The sequence below is a fragment of the Aptenodytes forsteri genome, unplaced genomic scaffold (assembly GCF_000699145.1).
Source record: "Aptenodytes forsteri isolate BGI_AS27 unplaced genomic scaffold, ASM69914v1 Scaffold145, whole genome shotgun sequence".
Lineage (NCBI taxonomy): Eukaryota > Metazoa > Chordata > Aves > Sphenisciformes > Spheniscidae > Aptenodytes > Aptenodytes forsteri.
Window position 1 is genome coordinate 2,593,389 of NW_008795122.1, and position 11,786 is coordinate 2,605,174.

The 11,786-nt window shown below is 48.6% G+C and overlaps 1 long non-coding RNA gene across 2 annotated transcripts in view; it reads right to left on the minus strand.

Annotated features, from left to right (window-relative positions):
• LOC103897156 overlaps positions 1 to 11,173 on the minus strand; it is a 15,926-nt gene extending 4,753 nt beyond the window's left edge. Inside the window, exons 1-4 of one of the 2 annotated variants that reach the window (XR_657470.1) lie at positions 11,001 to 11,173; positions 9,635 to 9,700; positions 9,156 to 9,312; positions 5,549 to 5,742 (exon numbers count right to left, since the gene is read on the minus strand). This is a non-coding gene — a long non-coding RNA (uncharacterized LOC103897156). The remainder of the gene's footprint in view (positions 1 to 5,548; positions 5,743 to 9,155; positions 9,313 to 9,634; positions 9,701 to 11,000) is intronic. The other variant, XR_657469.1, reaches the window with a different exon arrangement.
• Between the last annotated feature and the right edge of the window lie 613 nt (positions 11,174 to 11,786).

Genomic DNA, 11,786 nt, shown 5'->3' on the forward strand with positions numbered 1-11,786 from the left:
GGCGGGGGAGGGTTGGGGCTGCCACAGCAGGGGGAAAGGCAGGAACAGAAGAGGGATTCCCAGCTTCAGCTCAGCTCCCAAAACAGCGTTTTATTTGGTGGCTTGTGAAAAAAATCCGCAGAGCAAAGCTGGTTTAGCTTAGTGCATTTTGGCACGCTGCTCCTCTGCTCCTGCCAAAGCCATTTTGCAATCTCCCTGGAGCGGGGGCTCTCCCATCACCTGTGCTGTCGAAGGGCTGGACCCTCGCTCCAGTGGCAGCGGGCAGCCCCGACCCTGCTGCACCCCAGCCCTGCTGCGCCCACGGCACACACCCATCCGCATCCACCTCCACGAGCTGCTAGTGCTCCGCCTGCATGGCCGGGGTGCAGCTGCTGTCCCCTGAGCCCAAGGCCTTGAAGGATGCCACCTGCTCAGGCATTTCTGTGGGGTTCAACCATCTCAAACCTCAAACACGGCTGTTTGTTAGCAAGCTAAGAGGAGTCATCTGCAGCCCAGCTATTAAAGGGCAGGCACATAAAGCCCAGCAGTGCCCTTGCTGTCCCACTGCCCATGCACAGGTCTGGCTCCGCACCTCGGTGCTCAGGACTAGATCTGCCAGTGCCACGCACCTGGCTGCAAGCACGTGGGGCTGCAGCTCCAGGTACCAGCCCTGCACAGCCACGCAAAGCTGTTCCTGGCCCAAGCAGTCACTGGCAACCATGAGGTGACCCCCCCCTTCTCAGAGTGGGGGGTTTCTTTGACATCAAACCTCTATTAAACCTGCAGGCCAGTTACGTTGGATGCAGCTCGAGCAGGAACAAACTCCTGCCCCAGCGCAAAACCCTGGAGGACGCCGGAGTTAGGGAAGTTTCAGAGGAGGGAACTCTGTCTCACCTGCCAAGTGTCCTAACATGCACTCACGCAAGACTAAAGCACCCACAACGAGATGGTGTCCACAAGCCCCTGCGTGCAGGAATGCAGACAGTCTGCGCACCGAAGCCCTGCACCTCAGCCACAGCCATGCAGTGGACCCGGCTGCTGAGGCACCGGCATCCTCCGCACCCGCCAGCCACAGCCATGCGCTCACCAGGACAGGGCTCAGCACTGCAGGAGACAACTCCGGACGTGCCACGGGCAGCGGGGCAGAGGAGAGAGGGGATGCGCTGCCACCGGTGCTCTCTGCCACGCCGGAGCCTCCTGCAGTTCACTGCGGCACCTTCCCCCCTGAAGTGCCAGGTTTTTCCGGGAGCTGGCACAGGCTCCCTGTGCCGTGGGCTGAGCCCTTCTGCCCCGTGTGCTGCCCTTGGCACTGGCAGGGTGTGGAGAGAGGGCAGCTGGGCTTGCTTCAGCTGCCTGTTCCCACACGATCACATTTTCTTTCTATGTGTGAACTTTTTTTGCCTTTCCAGTGACTACTTAAGATCCCCCAAACTCACATTGACATTGTCCCTTCGAGCTTCTGGGGTTTGTCTCACACTGTAGCAACTTCACCTTAAAACATGTTGTCTTGCAAGCCCTCTGTTTATACCTATGTGTTTTACTTACTTACTTACTTACTTACTTACTTACTCACTCACTCACTCACTCTCTCTCTCTCTCTCTCTCTGCTGGGCTTTGGGACACTTTTGCAGCATGTCCCCGTGACAGACATTTGATAAACCAGTCATTTCTTTACCCAGTACAGTTCACAGCTTCTACTGATTATGCACTCAAATAAGACCTAAGGTTATTTGTCTCATTTTTAATTTTGAACGAATGACCGCAAATCCCAGGAGCAGGGTTTCAGATAAGCCGTACAATGGAAGAGTGAAGTTGAGGACATGCGCCATGACATATAAAGCAGCCTGGTCTGGAATAAGCTAAGCTCAAACTAGCTGAAGGCCTTGACAGCAAGTCGGAAGGCATTGTTTCAGCATTAAGTAGATTGTTAATTTTTTCAAAGGAATTCAGCTTCTGCACTGTGCTCTCTTGCCCTGTTGAGCAAACTGATAAAAGCAAGCAGCAGAACTGTAATGTTCCAGATGAAAGCCTAGCGTTTGGCTTGGTACCTAGTTCATAATTCATCTAAAGTTTCTATGCTGTCTGTAAATCACAGGACAGGATGATCAGGGACAGGCCTATTAAATGACTCTAGCTTTTGTGGTTTTTTTTTTTAAATCAGTGATCATGGGGTTTCGCAACCGTGGTTCACAGGCTGTCCTGTGCCCGCAGAGGAACAGCAAAGGAGGAGGGTGACGTGGTGGTTTGCCCGTCTCCTTCAGGCCTCTCCAGAGCTGGCACGAGTTGTGGATGAGTAACCAACCGTGTCTGCAGGCGCTCCTGAAGGACGATGGACGCAGCCACCGAGCTGTCATTCCCTGCATCTGCTGTCGGTGCTTTCAGCCCACAGCAGAGACTTCTCCCACCCAGAGTGGAGAGGAGCTGCCAGACACTCCCTATCGCCCCGACAGAACACGTGGCTGCTCTTGCGGTGGGCACCGAGGGAGCAGGGCCAGCCCTGGGGAAGGGGCCGACGCCTCCAGCCTGCTCTATGGCTGCTCCTCTTTGACCAGAGTCGAACCAGAGCATGTCTGGGAGCGTGCAACGGGAGCACGTCCTCAGCCCGGCAGAGCAAGTCCTGCAGAGGGGCTTACACCCACAGCAGGTACCACAGACGTCTGGGATGGCCACAGGCTCCTCTCTTGAGCGTGATCTAGGCCACATCCTAGGCCACAATTTAAAAAAAAAAAAAAAGCTATAGGGTATGAGCATAGGAGAAGGTGCTGGTGCTCCAGGCAGGTGGCTGGCACTCCATGGGAGTACTCAGCTCTTCCCACCGCAGGGCCAGCTGCGGGGCGTGCGGTCCTTCCAGGGCCTGGAGTCTGACTTGTCGGCTCTCGTTCTTGAAGCCGGAGAGGAAACCGGGGGAAAAAAAAGCCCTTGATAAACTGCTGGGGACAATGGTCTGCGAACATTTTCTTTAACAAAACACCTGCATCATTTCCAGCACTTGCAAGCAAAATAAAATCTAAGTCCATGGCACTTCAATACTCGCAGGAAGGCAAAGTAACATTTAAAAACCTGTCTAAACCCTTTAATTTGCATCTTCCTTCATATGTGCCTAAAGCACGGCCAGTCCTTGCTCACTCTGAGTAAAAGCAAATTCCACAGAGTTCTGTTTATTTTGGTGTGTTACTCCCAAGGAAATCCCCTCCTCGGTGGGCGTAAAACAGGAAAATGTCACTCTAAACCAGAAGTCAAACCCAATATTAAAAGAGTGGCAACAAGATCCAAGTCAGGTCTGAGGATGGATTCATTTCCCCCACACTTGGGCTTGCTCCAGCATACTGTAGTCCGTCAGCTCACCTCCTCCATCACCCGGGCAGCTCAGAAAGGCAACGCTGACCCTGCACAGCCCGAGACCGCACTGCGTAGCCTGACTAACAGGGCAAGGATGCTGGCGTCCACCTGACCACAGCTGCTTCCGCACGGGAGACAACTGGGGAGAAGACGTGAAGAGAAGCCCCTTGCTTGCACTGGCCTCCCCCGAGGTGGGGGCTGATGGTTTACTTGCAGCAGAGCAGCTGAGAGGGCACCGGGACGGTACACCCTGCGCTGCAGCTCCTCCGAGCTTCAAGCACGACCTCACCAGACACGGGGATTAGCGTAACAAGGTGCCTTGGGAAGCAACACCGAGACAGGCTGTGCTTTCCTCTTCCTGCCCGAACAAAACTGCCTGTGCAACAAGAGCGCTTCCCGCTCGGGACCCACGTAAACAGAGCACACGTGGCCCCTGCAGCCTTTCACCTACTAAACTCTGTTTACATATTTCACTCCTCGCTTTCTTCCCCCCGCTGCAAACCAATACCGTGCGCGCGCGCGCGCGCATGTGCAGGTATTGCATTTGTCAGGGCCATATGGTGTTTTCCTGACATATATTTGAGGCCAGATATGTAATTGTACTGCTGAGAGATTTAAGATGAGAAAACCTTTCCAGGACATTTAAGCTGTATAAATAGTCATAACAAGAGGCCTTTATAAATCTGTATGTTTAGTGCTGACAAGCTCCTTGCTACTCTACTCAGTACAAAATACAGACAGACTGTAACTTAAGAACTTCCTCAGTAAACAAAACAGCAAATGAGTAAGACAAATGGATACGTCTAGAGAAACAAACACTTCTTAAAATTCCACTTAAACACATTTTTATTTTTATTTTATGACAGCAAGAAAGGAGTACTTAGAAATTATTTTAACAGGGAAAAGATCTTGCCCTGATGTACTAAAATAAGCAAAGAATTATGGCTGAGATTTTCAAATCTGCCTAAGGGATTCAAGTCTCCAACTAAACCAAAGTGAGCATCCAAATCCTTTAAGCAGCCTCAAAAATCCTCCTATCCGTGTGCACAGGGCCATGCATATAAAGTACATATAGTTGCATGAGTAAAAGACTTAATATTTCTTTCACCAAAGCAACTATTTCTAGGGATTCTGAGTACATAAATACACAAAAATGAACTCCCATGAGTTGCAGTATTTGAAGGGGTGCTCCGTTGGTCTGTCATATGATCTAATCAATACCCATTGTTTATTTAACAAGAGTAAATTTGACCCAAAAGTTTCTAAAGCCTCGAGCTCTCCAACACCCGGTGCCAGCAGGATTATTTAGGGGCGTTCACCCAGAGTTGCCAAATAGTCCTGCAGTAACCAAACAGACCCACACACCATTTGAGTTTGGGCTGGCCAGACCCCATGCTATTAATAGTCATCCCAAAGAGGGGAGAGGGGTCTGTGCACATAGAGCCACACATAGGTCTGGCTCTTAAAAAATGTGGCTTTCCTCTATCATCATCTGTGTCATCCCATTTCGGATCCACAAAGCTTCCTTCAGCATGGGTTGCTACGCTGTGTTTCTTTAGTTTAATAGATGCTTTCCAGACACGGTCTTACTTTACATATACATACGTCAGTGTCTCAGCTTTGCCTTCCACAGGTATGCTGACCAGGATGGCGTATCACCGATTTCACTACGACTGCAAGCATTCACAACACCTCTAGTTGCTCTTATATGAAATCGGAGCCTTTAATTCACTGCATGTAAGGAAACAGATCCAAACTGTGGCAGACTGATGATATGTGACGACACAGCTCACACAGGGCAGAAAATACTGGGGTGGAGGAGAAGGGGGTGTCACACCAGCTTTAGGAGTTCCCACGACTTCTCCAGAAGTGAGAAGTCCTGGGAACCTGAAGTCCTTTGCCTGACTGAGGAGCAGGCGAAGCTTTCTGGAGAATTGTTACGGGTATTACCTGCTCCAGAGAACTATACATTACAGCTTATAACGTACACGGTCTCATGAGGTTGACCTGGATTTGAGGTTAACATCAAAGCTTCCTGAGGACAAAGGAAGCCAAAGGGCTTCCACCTTCCTCCTTTCGTCTGTACTCATGCTCCAGCACTGGTCCCAGCCAGCGCTCACTGATCGTGAACGGGATGCATGAGAATGGCATCCACCACCTGTGCATCCAGGTTCGTGCAGCAGAAGGCTGAATACACAAGCAGAATAGAAATGTGGAAAATGTGACCCACCTTATCTGACAAAGCCTTTTGTGGGCACAAGAACCCCCCGACACTCACTCGCTGCTTTCTCTTCCACCCACACTCACATCGATGCTGGAAATGTCCTTTTTTGGAAGGGCTCTGAAGATGGTTCCTGGTAAGTGCATCATCCTGACTGCACAGAGTGGGATGTAGCTGTTTTCTGATAGTTAAAACTGTTCCAGCTGCAAAACACACACATGTACACACACAGACATTACAACATCAATGTTTCTTTTTCAACTGGTGCCATCAAATAAATGAAGATGGTCTTCAGGAGTGTTTCTCGAAACCAACAACTGGTTGGAAACTTTTTTCTGGTAGGATCTCTCTTTCACGTTCCGCCTTTCAGTCCTTGCTCAAAACAGTTCACTGCACGAGGATCAACAACTGCAGAATTACACCCTCTTTCTTTCTGCCCAATATCTGCATTTTCAGTCCCTAAACAAAGGGAGATGAAATAGTATTTTGCAAGAATCATTTTGTCCTGCCGCTACTGCAAACCAGATAGTTATTTTTCAACAGCACCCATGAAAAAGCTTCATGGAAGTTCATGCTGAAAATGAACGTGTCAGTCAAGCTTCAGCCATTCCTCTTGGTGTAGAAATAGAGCTTACCTGCAAAACCCACCTCAAGGTAACTCAGCAACAGGAAAATACTAGAAAAATGTTGAAAGGGAAAGAAAAAAACATTTCACAAAACCAAACATTTCTGGAAGTAGTGAGAAATGAATGTCAATTCTCTCCTGGGAGAACGGAGCTAATTACACACAAGCCTTCTGCTGACTTTTTTTTATTATTTTTAAATACAAGCTACGCTTCTGAATCAGCTCTGAAAACTGCAGGGATCACAAAGCCTTTGACCCCAGTCTTATGGCTACACCCAAAGAGACAGACCCAGGAGCCTAAGAGATTCATGGTCGACAAGTACCTTTCTAAAAACCCAGTAGAACAGAGTCACTGCCCCTCAGTAGAGCAAACTTCCAAGAGATGGTGACAGTCAGCTGCCATGCTGCGTGCCACATCAAAGGCGAATGGGGGAAAATGGAAGCTTCTGACACAGGATAGAGGCAACCAAGCTGTTCCCTGGGGCAGCTGCTCTGGGAGAGCCTGGTTCGCTACAGGGTCTGAAACCATCCCCTATGTGCCCCATCTCAATAGCTACAGTATCCCTTCTTCTCCACTTCCTTTGTGCCCTTGCAAGATCCTCAGGCTTCCTCAACTTCTCCTAAATTTGAGACCCCATGATAGTATCTCCTCTCTCCCCACAGTTTTTACCCAAGTTTCTTGGCAGCAAAGGGCTCTGCGCTGTGTCCGAATTGCAGCCACGCACGTGAATGCTTGCATGCCAAGCAGCCAGCAAACAGGCAGGCCCAAGCTCGCTCGGTCCATCCCTCTGCAAAACTCTCCTCTGCCCAGCTGATGGTTCTCAGTGGCCTTGTAGGCGCTCATGGTGAGATCCACCTCACCTCACTCCACCTGCTTTGTAGATTCACCCACCTGTGGTAGCTGCCCAGGCTCCCATTACAGGAGACAGAGTCAACAGAGCTCAGAGTGCAATTCATCCCACATTAGGGAAAAATTAAACACGCCTGAACCCTGTGGTTTGTATTTACTAGTACTCGGCTGACTATAAAAATAGCTATAAAAACAGACGCCTGTGTTATAAGCACCTAATCTTAGAGGAACTCCACCCATAGTGACTCTGGGTACATTTATATTCACTTTGCTATTTGAACCCGAGAACAACCTTGGGCTCAGGGTCAAACAGTGCAAACTGGCTTGCTTCCCAGCTGCTCACAAGGGTCCTCTGGAACAGATGATTTGCACCCACGGAAAAGATGAGCGGGAGCATGCCAGTGCACTTCCCACTGCCCCAGGCCTCCTTGGCCTCCCATCCCAGCACACTCACTAGCACAGGCCACACTGCACAGCCCTCCGTGGCTGGTTTGCAACAGCCATGTGCCTACACATCTACACCCTTCCAGGCATTGACCTCATCCACCATCCCTTCTTCCCCCCATGGAGAGGAGACTTTGGACCGGGGAAACAGCAGTCATGGGCGGATTCAGATTGATGAGGTCTTTACAAGGCTGCCTGCCAGCCCTTTAACTCCGGCACATCACTCACTGGGTCCCCATCTCAACGGACCAAAGAATCGCCACCACCCTTGGAGGCTGGCAATCACTGCAGAGTTGTGGATACCATACCTACCAGCTACACGGGCTCAATCTGCACCGCCAGATCCTATTGGTAAAGCATGCCCTGTCTACTATGGACAAGCCAGTGCCCTCTTCTAGAAGAGCTTCCATGAGGTCAGGGTGCCACTCCGCATGTCATCTCAAACAGGGCCCACATGGTCCCTCTCCTTGTTACTGTGGCTCCTGCAGAGTGAACATCTGTGGGACCAAGGTGCAGCGTGTCTCCAAGGACGAGCTGCGGGACAGAAGTGACTCTCTCCAACCGTGAGCTGCAAGACCAAAGTGCCTATCTCCCATGGGGAGCTGCGGGAATGAGGTTTATGTCCCCAAAATTGAGCTGCAAGAGCACAGTGAGCCACACGAGTGTGAGATGTCAGGGAGCGGTGAGATGCCAACACCCTGTTGCCACGCAGGTGGTTGGAATGGGTTGCATGTTGCATAACCTGCACAATCTCCAGCTAAACTGCTCCACAAGGATCTGCAAAGTCCAGGGGTTTGGCACCTGATGAAAATCTTTGGGCAAGTTTTTCTGGTCATGAGGGCAACCCCACTGATGGGGGTTCCCTCCCCGTGGTCTCTGACAAAGCCAATACCATCTCTGCACGTTGTGCATTTGGAGAGTAAACAGGGATCTCCTCTGCAGCACCTCACGTAGACCTGAGATCACAGTGGAGATACTTGCACTGAGCAGCACCAAAGCTGGCTTTCATATAGGCTCTTTTTTAAAAATTTAAAGTAATATTGCTCAATCCTTATATTCCTGCCAAGAGACTATCTGAGCAGCAAAGCTGTGACTCTTATGACATCTCTTTAAATGAAACACAAGGCCTTGATCTTCACAGGTCCCTCAAGTGTGCCCTCTGCACTTAGTTCCTGCGACATCTTAAGGGAAAAAAAAAAAAAGAAAGAAATTACTAATATCAAGTAGATTGCTTAACAGCATGCCAGTGGTGTGTTTTGTACCAGGATGCCAAGGGCGTGGTATGTGAGCCAGGCATTTGGCAAGAGACAGCAGCGGGATATGGGAGAGCTCAAGGCCTGTCGATGAGTAAGGGAGGAGTGTATTGGGTGCAGGGAACCAAACTGGATGCAGTTTAGTCTGTATTGTATGTAGGACACGCTACCTGCATTTTTGCACCTGCATTTTCCTATCCAGAGACCATTTGCTTGCTTGAGTATAAACTAACGGGTATGTAGTGGGGGTGGGCTCAAGTATTAGCATCAGCAAATTAACACTGCAGGAGCTATTAACATCTCTATCTCATCTGTCATATGGGGCTGAAACTAGTCAATAGTTCAAAAGTTGTTAAAGGTAGATAGGTTTAAAGAAAAGAAGGACCTTCGTTCACATGAATTCTATCAAAATACCTATAACGGGAGGTGTAGAAATGCTGTTACCTGTGTTAGGAGGAAAGGCAAAGCTGTCCCTGCTGACTTCTATACCATATTGATATGTCACATGAGATGCCCTGGCCACACCACCATCTCATCTCCTTCATACCTCCAGGATTTAGCCCATCAGAGGAACTCTTGAAATGTAGCAGCCATTAAGTCACTGTGTAAAAAGTAAATTCTGTTTTGGCATGAAAAAGCACACAAATGTGTTTCTAATGCTTCCATCGGGAAAAACATTTATCTGATTATAGCACGCACAGGTGGCTTTGTTAGCTACAGCTACGCAAGCTCATGCTACAATGCTTAGAGGCTGTCTCCTTCTCATCTTACTGGCTGACAGTTCAGCTTCTAAGTATCTGATTTTGTTAGCAGAAATTCAGATTGATCAGTTAGGTTTTATACTAGATAGTTAAATAAATCATGACACCGGGAAAACTCTGAATATAATAAATACACCACTCAAAGTGGTGGAATGCACAGACCCGTATGTCATCCTCGCAAGCAGAAAAGGTTCTCAGTTGTGTTTTCTGATATTTTCCAAGCTCCACCTGCAAATAAACAACGCCACTTTGCCATATGCTTCCACAGCTCTCCAAAGGTATCCCTGTTCTTGTGAAATGGCACATCTCCACAACACGCATAGGACCCAACAACATTGCCCTTTACTGGAGGTATCAACAAAACCACCAGCATTGCACAAGCGAAGGAAGACCACACAAGATACTAAACAAAAATAAACACGTGGTCACACCATGTGAAGTGAAATAGGAAGCATGATCTACATGGAAAGAATCAACAAATCATTCCAATATTAACTCCTGATTTCCACTATAGAGAATTTCCAGGATTTCTTGGACCAAGACATGCAGCGAGTACGCGACTTGGCTGGTTTGAGCTGACCAGACAACTGTTCTGGCTGCCCTTCCAAAAAGATAGATGAGAAGCAGGGCTGTAGCCGGTACCATCGTCCTGTCCAGTGTTCTGAGAAGAAACACAGTTGTTGTGACAGCCACAGGACCTGAGGAAAGTTCTGGTTGGTGTACAACCTGATCCTGCACTGAAGGAATTGAATATAAAATCTCTCACAATCTTTAGTGGATACCGAAGCAATCATTTACTCACCTAGGTTCTTTCTGCTCTGACTAAAATAACCATCTATCCCACAGTTTTCTGTGAAACAAGTATACGTCTAACATCAGAGGTTAAAAACACCCCTTGATGTCCCGTCACAAGAAGTGGAAAATGGCTCTTGCTTATTAGTATGTAGAAGCCAAGAGTTTAGGATAAAGGAACAACTTAAAACACCTTCCTAATTCCGCATGCCAAAGCCGAGATAAGCCACAGATAACAGAGCTGTATTTCTTAAGAACAGGGTGAAATTCAGGAGACTGGAGTTTCGCCTGACTTAGCCTCAGTCCCTAGACTGCTGGAGAGGACTGCAGTTACACAGCTGGCTAGTGATTTACCAGCTGTGTTGCCAATTCTCTTCCCTAATTTGTCTTCCCAATCCCATGGCAATTTAGCTTTCCACATCAGAAGAATATGACCTGCAGGCTTGATAAGTGGTTTTCTGGGAAATTTAAACTTAAGATATAGTGTAATAGGCATACGTAAATAACCCACACGTGCTTAAAAGTCAAAATCCTAAACATCTTCCCAATGAAAAACCCAGACGTGTCCGTTTTCTCCTGGGTGGCATAAAACCACATCCCCAGCTTCTCTGGGAAACTGAACAGAAAGTACAAATACATGTGAACTGACAGTGATCCCTTAGCTGCTTCCAGTGATTGCCAGAGAAAATCAGTTTCATTGAAAACTGCTCACTTGCCAAAAAGAAGTTTCTCTTACCTGTCCTAGGCTTCATTAGGGGTGTTTGAGGGTTTTTTCCCCCCCTCGCCAGGCTGTCTCCTATGGCAGCAGTGCAAACATCAGCACTGCTAACAGCCTCCGAAGCCTTCTGTTGAACGGCACTGAGCAGGCACGGCAGGATTGGAACTGCGGTGACTCAGAAACAGCCACAAATGTTCTGGAGAAAAAGGGCCATGAGCAATACTGTGTGAAATGCACGTACACAGAAACTGGGGTTAGTATCATGTAGGGCTGGGGAGGAACATGGTGCTGCCAGCCAACAGGACTTGCTCCATCTGGCAATCAGACTGGTAAAGCAAACTAAACCCCATAAACTGAAGTCTCAATGACAAGTAAGTTCTGGTTTTCACCTGGTATTCTAATAAGCAATTGCAGAACCAGGACAAAGCACGTTTTTCCTAAGGTTGGGATGTGTGAGGAAAATGGGGTATGAAGAAGAAGGGAAAAGAACTTAAAGGAGACAAAAAAGGAGACAAGCTGCCTTGCTGCTGATTATATGCTCCACCTCCCCAGTTATCTGATATATAAAGCTCTGCAACTGCTGTCTGTAGCAGCAGAGACACTTTTCCAATTATTAATAAATGAACGCAAGCAGCAGTAAGCGTGCCAGGGAAAAGAGAACAGCCCCACACTGTGCAACCCTCTCTTGCCCTGAACTCGCCGTCTGCTGCCTCCGGCCCTCCTTCCGCCTCCTCCACATTCTTGGTTTGCTCCCTTCCTTCCGTCCTCCCTCTCGTGTTCCCTGGCTGCCACTTTCCTGCCATT